Source organism: Mustela lutreola, chromosome 9, assembly GCF_030435805.1.
Source record: "Mustela lutreola isolate mMusLut2 chromosome 9, mMusLut2.pri, whole genome shotgun sequence".
NCBI lineage: Eukaryota > Metazoa > Chordata > Mammalia > Carnivora > Mustelidae > Mustela > Mustela lutreola.
The window spans coordinates 123,878,718-123,893,677 of record NC_081298.1 but is presented as its reverse complement, the minus strand read 5'-3'; the positions used below and the strand labels follow the sequence as shown (position 1 = coordinate 123,893,677).

Sequence of the window (14,960 nt, the reverse complement as noted above, 5' to 3'; positions counted from 1 at the left end):
CCAGATCCAAGAGGAAGTGGATTGTAGCAGTTGTGCCTTTGTAGAGCAGATGTTTTGGTTGGAAAGGCTATCAGCCATCTGACTCATAATAAATCCTCAATTCCAGTAAATTCCCAGTTTTTAGTTACAGTAGGTAGGATGCAGGAAAACAATGTCTTCCACTTTGGGATCTCAGATATTACCACTATTCCCCGTGCATCACCGTGTGTGAAAGAATGAAATGCTAGGGCAGGTTAGAGCAATTCCAGGAATAGGAATTGAATCAGTCAGTTTTTAAGAGAGACCAATGGAGGTAAACCAAAGCCACTGCCCTCTCTGATGTATTATTAATGACAAGAAGCGTAACTGCTTTGAGTTTTCTTATAAGTTTCTGTGTAAAAATCATTTATAGGTTACATTGATTTGAGTAATCTGTAAACAAGCCTATACTTTTGTTTTGTTTGGTTTTTTTTTTTTTTTTTTTTATGGAGAGGGTTTCCTTTTTCCTTTTCCATAAACTTTGAAAGTAATTATATGGTTCCTTATATAACATCTTTAATTGTAGAATATTTGATGTATGGGGAAAATTTACTCAGTACATACAAGTGTCTGAAAATTCTACCAAGACCTTGTAGCTAGTATTCCAAATGGATAAATCAGAGTCACAGAAATATTAAATAGATCATATTTTGTGTTACAGTCATGGTTGAGAGAATTCATTATTGACTTAGTAAACTGCCATCTTACTCTCCGCCCTCTGCTTTCACCGAGGAGCCTGTTTTTCACCATCGCTGTAACAGCTCCTCACAGAGATGTTTGAAGCCTTCAAGGTCCCATTGCTTCTTCAGAGCGTAGAAGGGCCCTTGCTTCTAGTCAGGAGCCTGGCTCTGGTTTCGGAGAGCTTCTCAGGCCATCTATCCCATCAAGTGAAACATTGAAAGTTTGGAAGTAAGCAGTTCACTTGCTAGAACTCCTGACGTTTTCCTGAATTGGACTTTGGGTTTCCTATCCGGCATCACGTTATTCAGAAGCAATACTGTTGTCTTTATACTCCTGTGTCATTTGTCCTTTCTAAATTTAGCTAATAAAGGGGTCATTATATACTCAGAAGGCTGATTTAGCACGATACGTTAAGAGAGCACTATTTTACCTTCATATTCTAGGCACATTCGTATCTCTTCAGAATTGCTGTAGGTGTCTCTTCAATGAGGGAAAAGGTAGAATAGTGTCCCTGAATTCATCATGTGATCTATTCAGTTGTGATGAGAACTGGTGTGTGGGAGAGTCATGGCAGGAGGTAAGAGGCAGAAGATTCTGATTACAGCATAAAGGGGGCGGGCAGGAATGGTCAGTTCTCTGAGAACGGGTCTCATTCTTTTTGCTGCTCCCACAGTGAATGGCGTGGTGCCATGTGCCTCGGGAGCTGTGGGATCCCAGTGGGAAAAGCCTGGGCTTTGAGCTGGAAAGGACTGAATTTGTGTGCTCATGCTCTCTTTACTAGTTGAAGACTCTGGATATTCTGCTTAATGTCTTTTAGAAAATGTTAAATGTGCAAAATGGAGATGATACAGTATCTGTCTTAAAGGGTTGTTGGTGATGTCACTTTCAGTGCGATACATATGTGTGTGTGTGTGTGTGTGTGTGTGTGTTTGTGTGTGTGTGTATATATATATATATATATATATATATATATATATATATATTTATAGCACTCAGACACAGATAAGCCTTATTAAGCCGTTTTTCTGTTAAGGAGCACTGCTAACTTAGGTTTGACTATCTCAGGCATCAAATCTTGGCATCAGCATCAGGTGAAGGCCAGCCATTCCAGGTTTGCCATAGACAAACCTAGCAAGATTCCTGAACTTGGTTAAAATAGCAGTGTTGGGGGAAATAGTAGTTTTTGTTATGATTTGAGAATTATGTACATCTTATTGTACAATTAAGGATAAATATGTACCATTAAACTTTTAAGTAGTGTTTAATGGGTTCCTGATTTAAGATTCCAGCTTCTCTCTTTCCTTTTATTCCTAAGAGAACAAGTTCTTTATATAGTCAGGTCGGATTTTATCATCTGCCAATTCTTTTCTTTTCTTTTTTTTTTTTTAATTTTGAAATAGTATCAAATTCATAATGGAAAGAAAAGAATGGTACAAAGCACTTTTTTCTTTAACCATTTCAGAGTGAGCTATTGATGTGATGCCCCTCACCTCCAAATACTTAGCATGTATCTCCCATAAATGAAGACATTTGACAAATTATAATACAGTCCTAAATATCAGGGAGATAACATTTCTCTAGACCTACCATCCCCTTCTGAGACCCCACTGACATTTCACCGGTTGTTCCGGTGGTTTCCCGATAGTCAAAGAATTCCATTTGGAATCATGTGTCACATTCAGTCACTGCGTCTTTTCAGTCTCTGATAGTTCCTCCGTTTTTTCCTTGACGTTTACAACATTTTTGAAGATTATAGGCCAGTTACTTCATAAAATGACTCCCGATTTGGGTTTGGCTGGTGTTCCATCATGATTAGATTTTTTTTTTTTAAGATTTTATTTATTTATTTGACACTCAGAGATCACAAGTAGGCAGAGAGGCAGGCAGAGAGAGAGAGGAGGAAGCAGGCTCCCCGCTGAGCAGAGAGCGCCATGTGGGGCTCGATCCCAGGACCCTGGGATCATGACCTGGGCTGAAGGCAGAGGCTTTAACCCACTGAGCCGCTCAGGTCCCCCATGATTAGATTTTTAAAAAAATATTTATTTATTAGAGAGGGGGAGAGAGTGCATGCTCTGGGTGGGGGGGCGGGGGACAGGGACCGAGGGAAAAACATCTCCAGCAGACTCCGCGCTTAGCTCAGAGCCTGATGCAGGGCTCCATCTCACGACCCTGAGATCATGACCTGAGCTGAAATCAAGAATCAGATGCTTAGCCTACTGAGCCACCCAGATACCCCTTCGTGATGACTGGATTTTGACTATGAGTCTGTGGCAGGAATGTCACAGGAGTGATTCTGTCTCTGTCTCATTGCCCCCTCTCAGGTGGTGCACACTCTGACTCATTACTGATGATGTCCTTAACATGGACTGCTTGTTTCAGGTGGGGTCTATAAGGTTCACTCTGACTTTCCTTCCCCCGCCTTTGTATTGCTACATATTTTGTGGGGTGGTCCTTTGAAATTATATAAATATCCCATTTTCACCAAACTTTCAATTTATGGATTTATAGCAGTATGAACTCGTGATTTCCCATTTTATTGAATGCATTGTAATCAGTTACTATAATTTATTTTGACGTTGAGCATTCTTTCTCTTTCTGTCTAATGAGCAACCATGTTCATACTGGTACCTCCAATTTTGATTGATACACTGGGTTTATTATATTATTTTTCTCTCTCTTTTTTTAAAATTTTTCTCTTTATACATACTCATGACTTATCTGAATGGCATAGATCCAGTGCCCATTATTTTAAATAACCCTTAATATATTATATGTTACATATGTTATAATGCACTGTATATATTACATCCATCCGCCTGTACATCACCAGCCTCCTGTTGTTGCAGCTGCCCCTCCCCCATGTGGGCACCTTCCTCATTCTGCTGGGCTCTGACACTGGCACCGAGTTGCCCTTCTCTGGGAATGTCCTCCTCACTCTCTTCTGAACCACTGTAGACCTCTCTTCCCCTACCCTCCATTCAGCCTTGCCCCCTTCAGTCCATCCTTCCCAGGCCTTTAGAATATCTTTCTAAATCAACCTGATTGTGTCATTACCCTGTTTTTATCCCTTCTCACACTCCTCTTAAATAATAAAACAAGCTATTTGCCTTCCACGCAACAGGGCTGTTGACGATCGGGCCTCCGGACCTGTCCAGCTTCATCTTTGACCTCTCCTCCATATTTCCACTCTTTCAGCCTCCCTGAACAATGCCCTGAATATGCCACATGCTCTTACTCTTTTCTCCTTTCGATCACTTGGATTCCTTTCAACAAAAACATCTCCTGCTTAGAATGTCTTAATGTATCAGCCAGTTGTGCCTTCTCTTTAGGACCCATCTGTCTTTCTGCCAGAGGTACTTACCTCTCTTATAACACACCTTTATTGTAACAGTTTTAACATAATGGTCAGTTTACTTCCTTATTTTTCCACTTGACTGTCAGGGTTTTGAGGGCATGTGTTCCCTAGTGCCTTCTAGGTGGCACCTAACCCACAGTGGGGCAATAATACATGTTTGCAGAATGAATGAATTCCAAGGTCGGTCCCAGAGGTACACTCAGTATAGCAGGGGAATGGAAGTAACTGAAGACAGAAGAAATTTTTTGAAAATCTGCAACATACATTGTCCACACTGCACAGGCCGCAGCAGGTCCAGCCCTGGCTTATTTGGGGAAAGGCCCGCTTTGGTTTGTTGAGGAACTGGGAAGGTTTTTTTGCTCTTGTGTTGTTTTGTAACATAGTTCACGAAACCTGTTTTGGATGGTTGCACACATTTTCTTGTACATTCTCAGCATTTAATACAGTAAGTAATAGACCCCAAGAAACCCAAGAAGCTAGTAGCCCTAACTAGTCTGCTATTTTAATTGCCTTCTTTCATGCTTATTTAGTAAAAACTTTTTTTTCAGTAAGTTGAATCCACATTCCAATGCGAACTAGAAATGTTAAGCTGTTAATAGCTTCCCTGGAGAATTGCAACTTGCTGGAATGCTTTGGTACTGTCATCATCATTTATGCATCGTGAAATGTCACAATAATCTGTTCACAAGCACAAAACGGTAAACGTTTGTTAATTGGTCTATCGTAAACCTGTTATTAGTTCAGAAATTAAAGAAATGTTCCTCACTAGCTCAAGTCAGTGATAAAGTCTAACTCAGTTTATAGTTCTTCTAAGTCTGGTCATCAGCACTTCTATAATTAGTAACGTTCTTACAAAGCCACCTACTCAATAGTTATGCTAAATCCAACATTTACAGTTTTACATTTGGGGAACTTTTAATATAACATATTCTTCCCCATATGAATCTTTCCACTCTTCATAATTCCCTCCTCTTTGGGATCTTAGAGTTCCTTTTTAATTCACACGGGCTCATTTAGTAAGTGACAAAGAGTTTTCAAAGCAGATTTGGGTATAGCAGAATGATGGCGTGGAGAAAAGCATTGAGGCCTGAAATCGGCAGTCATGGGCTTTAGTTTCAGCCCTGTGACTAATTAGCTCTGCACTTGAGATGAATCACTTCCCTTATCTCAGTTTCTCCATCTGTAGATCTGTGAAGTATGGGTGTTGAAATTGATGGTTACAAACTTTATTTTTAATATACTGGCAACAGTTTTACAAACACAGTCTTTCTCCCAGGGTCCAGTATGCAAAAACAGATAGAATTAGTAGTCGCTCTTAAGACATAAACTCATAAGATGCACTTGACCCCTCGCTCTCTAGAACACAGAGTAATAACCACTGGATGGGAGAAGCCTTAGGAAGGGGTTTTTTACCTTTAACATTCTTTGATTTTGTTTACCCCTCACTCGTGTCATTATACCTATGGCACATTTCCCCATCATCACGGACGCCAGGGGCCAGACCCAACAGTGTCAGCTCTGTCCTCATGTCCTCTGCTCCCCCACAGATGTGGACATGGCCCGTTAGAAGTATATTTGTACTTTTCAGCTCCCACCACCGTGCTCTCCTCCATTTAACCATAAGTTTTGGGAAGATGTCTTAGATACTTACTTTTATTTGTCTAAGAGAACTTCTACTCTCCTCACCCAGTGGAAACATCATAGTTTCTCCTCCTGTTGAGTCACAGGATGGCTCTCTCTCTCTTTTCAGTTCTGTCTTCCCCTTCTGACCCATTTTCTTTTCCTTATGTGCCAGCTCTCTAAGCCAGTGCTTCTCAGACTTGAACATTCACAGAAATCACCTAGGATCCTAGGAGAAGGGAGGGAAAAATAAAACAAGACAAAATCAGAGAGGGAGACAAATTGTAAGAGACTCTTAATCACCAGGAACAAACTGAGGGTTGCTGGAGGGGTGGGAGGTGGTGGACTGGGGTAACTGGGGGATGGACAACTGTGGGTTGTCCATTCCCCAGTAACTGGAGTAACTGTGAACTCGCAAGTTCACAGATCCCGAGGAAAGGACTGGAGGGGTTAGGAATAGGCAGCTTGATCAGGAGCACTAAGTGTTGGGTCCGGAATAGAGAGGGGCTTCCCAGGAGAAGGCATTGAGGAGGGCACGTGATGTAATGAGCACTGGGTGTTCCATACAACTGTTGAATTACAGACCTCTACCTCTGACACTAATAATACACTGTATGTTAATAAATTGAATTTAAATGTAAAAAACAAAGTTTTTATTTAAATAAAAAATAAAGAAGTCACCTAGGAAGTCTAGTATCTCTGGGTGAAACTGATCCTCTTGGTCTGAGTAACAAGGTTCTGCTCGTCCAGGCTTCGGGTGCTGCCACTCACACCTGTGAAGCTGCACCTGCATCGCCAGCCTGGTACTGGCCTCCATGTCTGTGCATTCTGAACTAGGTAGTTGGAGATATGGAAGAGGTCTGACTGTCTTCCCTGGGTAACGGCTGGAAAAGCCAAAACCTCTTTCCCTGCCTTTTACCACTTTGATAAGTTGTGCATTTCTTCTCTTGGTTTACCCATTACTTTCCTGCTTTCTGTATCTCCTCTCATGAAAGAGGCTCAGGCCAGGAAAAGAGTCTGCTGGGTTCATTCTCAATGCACAGGAACAACTGATGAGGTTTTCAGCCTTTCCTTACAGGACTTTTGATGATTAATCACACACTCCCTTACAGGACCTCTTATGGAAGGAGAAGGAAGAAACTTCTCTTACCTTCATGTGTTGACATGTATCTGCCCCTTTGAGTTGGAGAACTAATTCTTGCAATTTTCTTGCAATTCTTTTTTTTCCTCCGTACTGTGTTTTTCAAAGTGTCTGTACCTGCTAGGTACGTCATAAATGAGTATTGGCTTAATGACAGCACATGGTGTATTGTTGCAAGTTTATTAGGAAATGCCAAAGAGATTTTTCTTGCTTTTCTGTTCTGCAGGGTTTGCTCTCTCTGTTAAGTGTTTGAACTCGAATTTTCCTCTTATTCCTGGGGTGATCTGAACCCAGGGGTAAGTGGCTCATTCTGCCCAAATGTGCTCCCACTGATTAATATTGGAAAGTCAAGTTAATAATCTACATAGGCTTTTCCTACTAGGGAACTCTACTTGGAGGAACCCACGTTTGGATCAGTAGTTCACTGGCAAGCACATGTAGTTTTCTTTCATGCATATCTTCATACATTTGTTCCTAAATATTTATCGGGTGCCTATTTTTGTGGTAAGCACCACGCTAGGCACTGGGAATGGCTCTTAAAAGAACTCCATCATATAATAAGAGCACATAGCTAAGTAAATACAAAATACCAATTTAAAATATAAAAGAATCCATCAAATGTTACAGTATAAAGAATGTGGCTAAAGACCGGTAGGATTTCAGAGGAGAAACAATTGCATCAGAGAGTGGAGTCAAGAAGTCTCATGGCAGGACATGGCGCCCAAATGAGACTGGAAGGAATACGTAGAGTTGGGAGATTGGTGGGCTAGAGAAAGGCATTCAGGATTGAGAGGCTGAGTCAAGAGGGCTTGGAGTGTGGGCACCTGTGTGTGTCAGTGGGGTGGGGGAAGACAGCTGGGAGGGGCTTGAATGCAGGCCATTGTACATGCTGGTGGATTCAGAAGTCCAGAGAAAGGTGCAGTATTTTCTCTGCTTCTCCAAGCTCATCTTCTGCACCAAGCCTTTCTTCCAGCCAGTTCCAGAGGCCAACCTTTTTCCCAGTGTTTTTCACAGCTCCTCTCTGCCCTTTAGGTTCTGTAGATAACACCAATATACAAATCAGAACTCTGGTTCCTTCAAGGAGAGAGTTGCTGGTAGGCTCCATTCTCTGTTTTAACACCTGTGGTTTGCGATTGTCTTCAGTTAATGAGGGTGTGGTGCCAGGTGGCTGAAAGAACTTGGAAGTAACTGATTGCCTAGTTGCCATGGGCACCGGGCAGTTTGAGCCAAGTGACTTGCCAGGTGGGTGGGTGCAAGGTGTTACGCACTTGTAGGGCGCCTTTTCCTTCTGTCCTCACTTGAAGAACCACCTGGGAAGAATCTCTAAACCCTGTAACTCAAAGAAACTTGAAGAGGAAGGGGTAGGGGGTAGCTTTAGTAGTAGGAAGACTAGCATGGTCATGGAAATGCTGTCAGGCCAAGAGTCTGGAAGGAGGAAGAAAAGTGAAAGTGACATTTACTGAGCACCTTCTCCATGCGTGCTTCTGTGCTTGGCGCTTTCCCATACATTTACCAAAGCCGTGGACACCTGTTGCTTTCCGTAATGTCTACACTTAGCCCATCATAGGGAAAAAACAAAAACATGTAAACTCACTGCAAAAAATTTTTATTTCTGTCAGTAAAAACTCACCATTTTTATGCAGTTTTTAAGTTGCCTGACAAACTTGCACAACACTTCATGTGTTCAAATGGCCCGCTTCTATGGATTCTCTGCCTTTAGGATTGGCACCACTGATGCCTTTCTGCTCACTGACAAGGTCTAGGGGGTTTAGAGCAGAGTGCAAAGTGTTTCATCCACGACCTGGGATGGGCTGATGTCCATCAGGATGAGAAGCGGGGAACCCAAAGATGTAGCCTGGCTGTAGCCAGGGCCTGGTGCTGCCTACAGATTGTTCCAGCAGAGCTTGCTTCTGGTGCTAGCAGGGAATTGCCGCTTTGCCTTGTCCTCAAAGTCCTTCTTGGGTTCCCGTTGGGGCCCAGCATTCCGTAGTACGTAATGGGGATGCCGCTAGCCCAGGGGTGGAAGTCTCATTTTAGCACTTAATTCTGTAGATTTGCCATGGTGATCATCTATATTAGTTTAATCATTTACAAGAGAAAATGTTAGTTATAAGTAAAGGAGAACCACTTCAAACTGGCTTAAGGAGATAGGGCGATTTATGAGCTTCCCAAAGCCAGGAGAAGGTTGAGGAGCCAAACCACAGCAGGAACAGGACACAGCTGGACCAGGAGCCTGGGAACCAAGGGGGTGTGGATCCTGTGCCAAGACTCTCTTCTCATTCGTCCCTACTTCTCTCCACGTGTTGGTTTTCTTCTCTCCCCACCAGAGCCTCGCCCCTTCCACGTATGGGGAATAGGACTGCTGACACTTTCCTTTGCCTCGGCACAGGGACTGGCCTGCCCTTGGCTCGCAAGTTCACAGATCCTGAGGAAAGGACTGGAAGGGCTAGGAACAGGCAGATTGATCAGGAGCACGAGTGTTGGGTCTGGAGGAGAGAGGGACTTCCCAGGAGAAGAGAAGGTGCCAGGCAAGCCTTGTCACGGGTGTCCATTATATCCATTACCACCTTATCTCTGTGCTCCTTTCGCTTATCAAGAGGGATATTAACTATTTATGTAAAAGCAATCTTTCCCTTTTCTTTAAGTTATGGAGATGTACAGGAGATGTGGTCAGTGGTGTTCATATTTGTTCCACACTTGCTTGAGTGAAACTTGCTGTTGGTTTATAAGTCTGGCACAAGGTTTGTATCAGGAGGTGTTTGCACAATCACAGCACAGAGGATATCTGAAGATGTGGTTCAGTATGATTTGTAAAAGAGTTGCAGAAATGGATGTTTATTTTAAATAAACTCAGCTCCTTATTGGACTCATTAAGAACACAATTGTTAGGACAACAGAGGAAATCCCATATTCCACAATCTTTCTCTAAAAATGTCGGCGAGTAGAGAAAGAGGTAGAGGCAAGGAGACATCCTTTGCTTCTAGTGAGGACCTTGGCAGAGATTCTCTCCTCCCCTCCTCTGGGCCTTTGCTGGAGAAAAGGCTTCATTTCACACACTTTTCAGAGTGACAGTGCTGTGACTGGTCAGAGAAAGCTGGTGGATGGCAAGGCTACATCTGCTAGGTATGATAACTGAGGGGGCAGGATTTGACCAATGAAATCTTGATCATTATTATTTTAAAAGAGCCAGGATTTTTTTCTTCCAGAGTTTATTTGTACAACATGTGTTTCACTTTAGCTTTATAAACAGAAGCTATAACCAACATGTTAAGGGTAAGTACAGCTTTGCAAGCAGATTCCTGCATAAATGAAAGCAATGAAATGGTCTTTGTTTATGACAATAATGAGCAAGATATAAATTAGGAAAAAACCCTAACCCCATAGTGTATCATAACATCTAGTAGTAATGAACTCAAGATGTCCCTTTGAGAAAACATGGGTAGGTGACAACAGCTCTATCCCCGTGTCCTGGACTCACCCTCGAAGAGCTGGCTATTTCAAGAACATTGCAGCTTCCCTTTCCTGACCTGACAATCAGCTCTGTCTATTTTCACTGAGTATAGTTAGTTAATCATAGAATGTGCCTAACCATACGTAATTGAAAGAAGGTTGGTATTATGGCTTAGAATTCCACAGGCCTCTGCGGTGTTCTTAGAGAAGCCATCCTTCTTTCTTAACTGGGTCTGTTTAAAGACATCAAATGAATACAATTTATTTGGCATAGTGACCTTTATAGCTCTTAGTCTTTATACTCTTAAGGATTTTAATTTCTTGTTCTACAGTTTCCAAAACAAACAAACAAAAAAAACAAAAAAACAGTAGGGGCACCTGGGTGGCTCAGTGGGCTAAGCGTCTGCCTTTGGCTCAGGTCATGATCCCAGGGTCCTGAGATTGAGTCGGGCATCAGGCTCCGCACTTGGTGGGGAGTCTCCTCGGCCCTCTGCCTGCCGCTTTCCCTGCTTGCGCGCCCTCTCTCTCTCAAATAAATAAATAAAATCTTTACAAAATAATAAAAATAATTAAATTAATTAAAATCATTAAAACACATAAAGCATATACTTCCTAACTTGTTTTGAATACCCGTTATGTGTCTGGTGTAGGCCAGGTTGTCTACTTGGGTACAGAGGGAATAATGTTTCCCTGAGATGTTCATGGTCTTTTGGAACATACCAGATTTAGACACTAAATGAAGAACAAGTAAGTGTATAATAAATCTCTGGTATCTTTTCTGCATATAGGTTTTCAAGGTTTTTATACCTTTCTCTGATACTGAGTCCATTCTTTGTGCCCGGCAGCATGCAAGGGGGCATAGCATTGTGGGTAAGAGTCCAGGTTCAAAGCCAATATACATGGTTTCAGAACTCATATTTAACATTTAATGTCTCTCAGCCTCAGTTTCTTTATTTGCAAATACATAATAAATCTTAAAATACCTTTTAAGGGGCGCCTGGGTGGCTCAGTGGATTAAGCCGCTGCCTTCGGCTCAGGTCATGATCTCAGTGTCCTGGGATCGAGCCCCGCATCGGGCTCTTTGCTCAGCGGGAGCCTGCTTCCTCCTCTCTCTCTGCCTGACTCTCCGCCTACTTGTGATCTTTCTCTGTCAAATAAATTAATAAAATCTTTAAAAAAAAAAAAGACTATTATGATGATTATGTAAGATAATGCATACAAAGCACTAAGCAAAATGACTGCTGAGTAAACAATGAATAAATATCAGTTCTTTTTATTAGGCATAATAGGAAGTAGGAGATCTCTACCCTACCTTTAAGAAATTCACAATCTATTTGGAATATAACCTACATACTGCTTGAACAGCGAGGGAAATTCAGGGAGAACATGCTGAGAACTGCCAAGGGTGGGCATAGATTACATTGCAGTTGAAAAGAATCTTAATGGAGCAAGTAAATTTACAATGAGAGTTAAAAGAAATTAAAACCATGTCAATTAAAAGGAGAGAAAGAGCTTTTTGATAAGGAGATGGCTGATATCAAAAGTGTTAAGTCAAGGTCTGATAAAATATATAGGGAATGGCCCCATTTGACTAGACTAGGCTGGGAGATTGTTTTTACTCCCATTTCAATTTCGAGAAACCAAATCAGAAGGAACTCTCTTAAATGCTTCCTTCATCAAAGATATCAAAATATCAAAGGAGTTTTCAGCAGAGAACTCAGTATTTGGTGGAGATAGGCTGTAACTAGGCTTTTGGAACCCCTCCCCCTGCGCTCCATCCCCTTCTGCGTGGAAAGGAGGAGCCTCAGGGTTGGGATCCATACCAAAGGCAAAAGAGGCAGACATGGCACCCACTTACTTCTCTACGTCCTCTATTTGGCTCAGTGTCCTTACCCTTGGGTTTGTTTTGCCTTCTGACTATTGCTTTCCCTGGCACTTGTACGTTTCCCAGGACTTTGGTGACAAGGAAATGGTCATTCCAAAATGACCAGTGTCTTTACTGGCCAGAAACCCCTTAGCAGTGAGACTAAGGTCTTATGTACATAATTTTCCTTGTTCTTCAGTCTTTCTTTTGCTTAAATTTAATTCCATTTCTGGCATATTCATTGTCCTGTCTTAATGCTGATAGAATCCAAACCCGATTTTGATTGGACTGCTTCTGTTGATAGACAACACAAAGAGATGTTTCTATCCTGAGTCTCCTGTCTTAATGTTGCAACCCTAAACCACCCGTCACCTCTCTCTTTAATCTTCCATTCCCTCCCTACTCCTTTTCCCTTTCTCTGCCTTAATTTTACTCCATAACATTTGTAACATGCTATGTATATTTTATTTACTTTGTTAAATGCATGAATGAATGGTAGCGCTCCCAGAGTCTTATTCTCCTACTTGAAGAAATTTGACTTTGAAAAATCTAGATTTATGTAATTTGACAATGAATTCATAGTATCAAAACATCAGTGCCTCTAAAGTACAAATCTCACTTGGTATTTAAAAATAAAGAATCTGTTTCGAAAATTTTTAATTTGCTTACAGTTTTTCAAAAACTGATAGCTTTTGTATAATGAGGTGCTTACTGAAACCTAGTTTTTAGTCACTCTGAGACTCGTGATCAGTAGTGGGTCTTGTTTAATCCCATTTAAGTGTAACTCAAAATAGTTCCTATTTGATTTGACCTACTGTGTGGTGGCTTCTTTATAGTCCTTTTGTCTACGAACTGGTTTTGCTAGTAATGATTACAGCTTTGTTTTAAGCCTTTTGAATTGAGGAATACAGTGGCTTTTTTACAGCCTTCTTACGTGACCTGTAGTTTGTAATATTTATTGTTCAGTTCATGTCTATCAGCAGTAGTTAATTGGTAGTTTGTACCTATATTGACATCAACATTCAACATATAGGGGCATGTTTAATGGCTGCTAGCCTTACTTGGAATTAGCATATCAAAGGGGTACAGCATAATGATAAATTGTGCTTGTGTTTACTTTTGTTTCCAAGGCTAATCATTGTTTTTTCCTGCACCCTTTTGATATTTGTAAAGAGCTCCAATTGAGAATAGTTACACGAATAAGCCGTTATGACCTATCCAGAATGTTAACTCTTATTAGTAGGTGCGTCTTTTGCTTATATGTGGTTCAGACTTGAGTTTTCTTTAACAAAATCTTAAGTAGTCATAGATTTAAGGAAGAATGAGATAAGTATTAAGAATCTTTCTAACTGAATGTACTTTCTGTTTAACTCTATCATTTACTCATTCTTACAATCTTTCCTGCATTAATTCAGTTTTCTTTTTTTCTCCCAACCAGTTTGCCATATACGTGCTTTTCAGACATTGGGTATACAAAAACAAACCGGAAGAGCGCCCAGCCTGCAAGGAACTCACCACTGTATTCACTATATATAATGAATAAGTGAATATTGACTATAAGCCATAGGAGCCCCTTGCTGTTCTATAGCCAAGTGCTGAGCCCAAATCATTGTTGAGTCTCAGCAAAATATCATGGCCATATTTGCCTTGCCATATGTATGTCAGCGCCTGGTATGCCTTTGTAAAGGTAGGAGGCAATACTCTTTTTGTTTCAGCAGATTCGACATCTTTCTCCCCATTTTAGCCTGCTGCACTTTTTAGATGGTACAGATAGAAGGCCTTGAAAATGTATACTTGTGCATTTTTAAATGTCCCCTACTACACTAGAACCTCCCCCTGCTTTCCAAATGTTGCCATTAGTGGTTACAATAATCATCTGTAATGTTAGCTTCTAAGAACCACAGTACAAGAGCTTCTTTTATAATTCCCCAGATGGGAAGGAACACATGTACAAGCCTGTTAGAGTTGCAGAAACTGGAAACAGTACTGTGTGGATTTGTATTTTTGGAACTCTTTGGGCTTATTTAAGCACTCAAAGTCAAACTTAGGTATCCATTAGGAATCAAATACCAATTCAAGGGAAACTCATGTGTCACACCAAAGCAAGTAGATTATATTAAAAGTAGTTCATAAAAGGAACTCCTGGAAACAGCTATTTTCCTATTCAGACTAATGTTTCATGTACTCTTTGCAGGATGCCAGATGATAAATGTTGATTATATAAACCAGGGTCATTCCGTTTGTTTAGAGGGCTGTCTCTGAGCATTTCTTTTCTTTGCTTAAATAGTAGTGAAATGAGAAGTTAAAAAGTAGGGAAGGGAGATAATTAAAATAAAATATCCATAGGTATATGGAGTGAAGCTACTAATTAAAAAGATTTTCAGTGGCCTCTAGTTTTTTTGCAGTGTTTTTGTTTTTTTCTGAATATGTATCTTTGGTGTTTTCTTTTTTTATTATTTTTATTTTTTATTAACGTATAATGTATTATTAGCCCTGTGGGTACGGTCTGTGAATTGCCAGGTTTGCACACTTCACAGCACTCACCATAGCACATACCCTCCCCAATGTCCATAAACCCAACCACCTTCTCCCTACCCCGCTCCTCCCAGCAACCCTCAGTTTGTTTTGTGAGATTAAGAGTCACTTATGGTTTGTCTTCCTCCCGATCCCATCTTGTTTCATTTTTTCCTTCCCTACCCCCCAAGCCCCCCATGTTGCCTCTCAAATTCTTCATATCAGGGGGATTATATGATAATTGTCGTTCTCAGATTGTTGTTTTTGTTTTTAGCCAGGTTTTGTGACATGTAGTCAGCCTTGGCCTTTAACAAGGA

General features: G+C 41.1%; 1 protein-coding gene across 3 annotated transcripts in view; it reads left to right on the top strand.

Annotated features, from left to right (window-relative positions):
- The window catches only part of BABAM2 (BRISC and BRCA1 A complex member 2), a 406,823-nt gene that overhangs the window by 208,876 nt on the left and 182,987 nt on the right, over positions 1-14,960 (top strand). The window lies entirely within an intron of this gene.